This window comes from Benincasa hispida, chromosome 8 (assembly GCF_009727055.1).
Source record: "Benincasa hispida cultivar B227 chromosome 8, ASM972705v1, whole genome shotgun sequence".
Classification (NCBI taxonomy): domain Eukaryota; kingdom Viridiplantae; phylum Streptophyta; class Magnoliopsida; order Cucurbitales; family Cucurbitaceae; genus Benincasa; species Benincasa hispida.
Genome location: NC_052356.1, coordinates 13,503,484 through 13,508,748, shown reverse-complemented (window position 1 = coordinate 13,508,748; position 5,265 = coordinate 13,503,484). Strand labels below are relative to the sequence as shown.

The 5,265-nt window shown below is 37.6% G+C and overlaps 1 non-coding gene across 1 annotated transcript; it reads left to right on the top strand.

The window, feature by feature from the left end:
- Positions 1 to 3,784: 3,784 nt before the first annotated feature.
- LOC120084349 lies at positions 3,785 to 3,888 on the top strand. Its single transcript, XR_005483708.1, has one exon. It is a non-coding gene; the product is annotated as a small nucleolar RNA R71 (small nucleolar RNA).
- The last annotated feature ends 1,377 nt before the right edge of the window (positions 3,889 to 5,265 follow it).

Genomic DNA, 5,265 nt, shown 5'->3' with positions numbered 1-5,265 from the left:
TTAGACTTCATGAAATTTATTATGAAATATTTTCAGTTATTTGGATGTTACAAAAGTATTTATGTAAATAAATTCGTTTGATTTAGTTAAAATTTGTGAGAGAGTTGTTTTGGGATTTATACATGTATGAAGTAACGACCTTGTATAAATCCTAGAAAGTTCGAGTTGTTACTGGTTGCTCGATTGTGTTTGGCTCTAATCAAAAGAAGATGTTCATCTCTAGCTAATACTATTCATTGAAACACTCGAGCAAGTCGCCTTTGTGAAATACCTTGTGCCTATGTCCATTGACCTTGAATGTCTTCCCATCTCATAGCTCATCACCCCAACTATACCATACGGGTAAACCTTAGTACCATTGAAAGGGCCTTACCATTTGGAACGTATTTTACCTGGCATGAGTTTTAAGCGAGAGTAAAAGGCAACACTTTTTTACTGACTTCAAATTGCATTGGTGTAATCATCTTGTCATGGAAGTCCTTGGTTCTCTCCTTGTAGATTAGCGAATTCTCAAAAGCCTCTAACATTATTTCTTCCAATTCCTGTATCAAAATTATCCTTGCCTCTCCTGCCACCTCAGAATCCCAATTGCATTGTTTTGCTACCTAATAAGCTTTGTGTTGGATCTCCACTGGAAGGTAACAAGCTTTCCCAAAAACCATCTTATAGGGAGACATCCCAATAGGGGTTTTATAGGTTGTTTGGTGTACCCAAAGAGCGTCATCCAATTTAAGGATCCAGTCCTTTTAGCTCGGGTTCACCACCTTCTCAAGGATTGACTTGATCTCCCTATTAGAAATATCTACCTATTCATTTATTTGAGGGTGGTATAGAGTGGTGATACGATGCTACACATCATATTTTTTCATTAGAGATGAAATCACCTTATTGCAAAAATGAGATCCTTGATCACTAATAATCACTCGTGGGAAGAAAAACCTACTCAAAATATTAGACTTTAAAAAACCTACAAGAGCTTTTGAGTCATCAGTAAGATTTGGCTTCCACCCATTTAAAGATATAACCACAACATGCAATATATATTTAAAGCCACAAGAAGAAGGAATGGGCCGTATGGAGTCCAAACCCCAAACATTAAATATTCCACAAAATAAAGTAGGGACTTGGGACTTCTCATTCCTACGAGAAATACTACATGACTTTTGACATCTTTCGCAAGTTTTGTAGTAAAAATTTGCATCCCTAAAAAGAGTTTCCTAATATAATCTTGAATCTAGGTCTTTCTTTGCAGTATGCTTTTGGCTAAAATGCCCCTGTTGTGAAAAACTTGTTGTATGCTTCATCGTGTTAGAACTGACGTTGTGCTGAGATAAATTATGTGTCAGGTTGTAGCTATGTTATGCGTTCAGCTACAATTGTCATAAGTTTTCTTATATCAAGTCCAAGTGTAAACAAGATATAAGTTTCTCGGTACGAATCAAGGTCGAACACATGGATTCGTTTACTAAAATGTTTGTGTGATTGATATGTTTGAGGCGAGAGCTAATTAAATTACAACAGAGGAAAAGAAATTAAAGGCATGTGATTGTGAACCTATGCGATGAAATTAACTAAGCAAGTGATGAGCAACTTAAGAATGATCCTGAGAATTCTAAGAGAACAACATCTTTAACTTGTAGTGAAAAATGAATGGAGAAAGCAGGGTTAGGGGAAGTCAATTCTAAGTTCCTAAATCTAACATTAAGGGTAATCTAGGCTCTCCAACAGTTCATCGCACACCTCTCGGTGGCCAACCGTATTTATCATATCTCTATGATGCATGAATAATGTTGCATTGTGCATAAAGTTATTTCTATTTCTAGAAATACTTCCTATTTTACTTAGTGAGTTCCACAACTACTTACTCTCTCAAGCAATTGGTTATAGCTACTTGACTCTATGAATGATCATAGGAAAGCATTTACATAGTCATACACTAAAAAAACCTAATTAGCCCTCAAAACTTACACTTAGCTCATGGTATTAAACTTTCCTTTATTCTGTGGAGTTTAGTTACCCATGATAAAGGAAAAAGCAATTGTAAAGACAGATGAGATGACGAAAGTAGTCATGAAAATATATAGAAGTATAAATGCCAATTACAAAATGAGTTAATGTCTTAGTCACAAAATGCAATACAACAAGGAAAATAAAGAAGTTAGTGATGTGCAGTTATTAGCAATCTCTTTCTTCAATCTGATGGGGTGCTAAGACTGCTGGTGAGGTTGATGGCAGTATGATATGAAGAAGACTCTCTTAAGCACTTGCTGCACGCGAGTTTTTTCGATGGTAAATTGGAGGGTCTTTTAGAAGTGGGAGAATGCTCAGGGATGCTTTCAAATGTGCTCTTGCTTGAACTAAAATTATATGTATCTGTTCTTCTTTTCTCTCTGAACATCAAGGCTCTATTTATAAAGCCGTGCGTTGACAGCTTTGGGTCTTCCACTCTGATTAGTCACCATCTTTGACTTGGTTTGTGAGAATGTTAACATTGCTATCATGGTCAACATCCTGAAGTTGTGGCGAAAGATCAACTTGGATAGTGTCAAAGATCTTAAGGCATGCGATCAAATGTGGCAGAAGATCCACTGGAATGTTGATATGAAGCTGCTTAAGGATGTTTAGAAATCTCTTGAACTGATGGCTGTCATCTTTCTTAGCTTGTTGGGGAATGGTGGCAATGCGGTCAAGACTCCACTTGCTTTGTTTTTCTTCCTCGCCGCAACATGATCATACGACGAGGGTTTTGGATTAGATGATGCGGAGGCATCTTTCCTGGTAGTCTGTTGAAAACATGAGTAGTATCACTGGAAAGGTTATCCATTGGTTCATAATTTGCGGAATCGATTGGGATTATATGAGTCAAAATTTCTAATATTGCTGGAGTAGATGTCAATTTTTCGGAGTCTTGGGAGTTTGTTTCCGACTTAGCTAGTGTTGTTCCACTTCGCAATGTCACTGCTTGACACTGCTTCTTGCCATTACTATGAGGGGCTTTGGTGTTACTTGGTAGGGTGCTTAACGGTCTATTTTTTAATTTGCTGGCAGTCTATTCTACCTGCACTTCTAAATTCTAGATTGAGGACGCTTGACTTTCGATCAACGCATCATTCTTGTGAATATATTCTTTCAAAAGTAGTTCTAAGGATGAGGATGTGTTGGAACTTAACACATGTTGTGCGGTTGTGGGTAGGTTGATGGCCTTGATTGTGCTGATGGAATCCTAGGGGGTTTCCTCCATACGCTTGTTGCGGAGGTGCTTTTTGCTGCTCAGGCTTTTTCTGGTTTCCTCCCCAAGAGAAATTAGGGTGATTCTTCCAACCCAGATTGTATGTCTTGCTGAATAGGTTGTTGTGAATTGAATAAATGACCTGAGGGTTGTGCAGGCATACCTCATAAGAGTAAGGCTCCCCACAGTACATGCAACTTTACAACAACAACTTGATTCAGTTCATTAAGTTTAGCAGAGTTTGTGCTCAATACAATACACCTTGGTTAATAGCCATCATCTTCAAGAGGGAAGTGACTTAAGCCATCTCGGTAGCCAATGTGTTCACCACATTCGACTCAATCAACGCACCATTCATCTTGCGTTTATCACAATTCCTATTTCTATACGCATCATCTACACATTCATCGGTGTTCCTTGAAATCCTGTCCATAATTTCCTTGACTTCTATATATGTCGTGTCCATGAGCCTTAACTGTGACAGATGCATCGGTTATTGATTATGAAGCTCGGCTTAGTCCTTTATAGAAAATTTCCATTTGGACGCAGTCAGGTATGCTATTATGTGGGCAATTACGAACTAAACGCTTAAATCTTGCCCATGCATTACTCAAGGTTTCAAAATCATTCTGTTCAAAGCTAATAATGTCTTGCTGCCTCCTTGCATTGACAGTAGGTGGAAAAAATTTATGCATAAATCTCTTAATAAGTTGGTCCCATGAAACGATTTCATTTGGCTCCAAGGAATAGGCTCATTGCTTGGCCTCATCTTTGATAGTGTAGGGAAAGAGAGAGAGAGCCTGATCCCTTTTGACGTCATGCCATGAATAGTGAATGTGTTGCATATCTCCCCAGAGATGGTCAGATGGGCATGAGGATCTTCTCTAAGAGCCCCTCCAAATACCCTGTGGTTTAGATCATTTATAACATTATTGGCTTCATCTCGAATCGAGTGTTCCCATAAATCATTGGTCACATGATGTCAGAGAGAAATCATACAAGTTTGGGGCTACATAATTCTGCATTGGTATATTACGATCATTAGCCAGCAAGATTGGGTTATGTTGCCCCTGTTGTATAGACCATTCCCCCCCTTCAGGGCCATTGTTTTGATTGTTAGCCATATTCCTGTACTAGTTCCTTCTTTGGTTTCTATTGTTTCTAATCCTGTGACGGAATCTCGGTTTGATCTTTGGGTCAATATCGAATTCAAGTGTTGTACCCTCATTCATATATTATTTCTAGCTTGGTCACTTAAGCTAACAATACGCCTAAGATCAAATGGGTGCCTGCAAAAGCACAAAAAAAAAAAAAAAAAAATATTAGTTGCCAAGTCCTTGACAACGATGCCAAAAACTTGTTGTGAAAAACTTGTTGTATGCTTGATCTTGTTAGAACTGATGATTCGCTAAGATACGTTATACATCGGATTATAGCTATGTTATGCGTTCAACTATGCGATTGTCATAAGTTTAATTATATCAAGTCCAAGTATAAACATGATATAAGTTTCTCGATGCAAACCAAGGTCGAACACTGGGACTTGTTTACTAAAATTTTTGTGTTATTGAACCTATGCGATGAATTTAACTAAGCAAGCAATCAACAACTTAAGAATGATCCTAAGAATTCTAAGAGAACAACAACTTAACTTTTAGTGGAAAATGAATAAAGAAAGCAAGGTTAGGGGAAGTCAATTCTAAGTTCCTACATCTAACATCAAGGGTAATCCAAGCTCTCTAACGGTTCATCGCGCATCTCTCAGTCGCCAACCATATTTATCATATCTCTATGATGCATGAATGATGTTTCATTGAGCTTAAAGTTATTTCTATTTCTAGAAATACTTCCTATCTTACTTATTGAGTTCCACAACTACTTACCCTCTCGGGTAGTTGGTTATATCTACTTGACTTTATGAGTGATCATTGGCAAGTATTTAGATACTCATACACTAAGCAAACCAAATTAACCCTCAAAACTTAGACTTAGCTCATGATATTAAACTTTCTCTTACCTTGTGGAATTTAGTTACC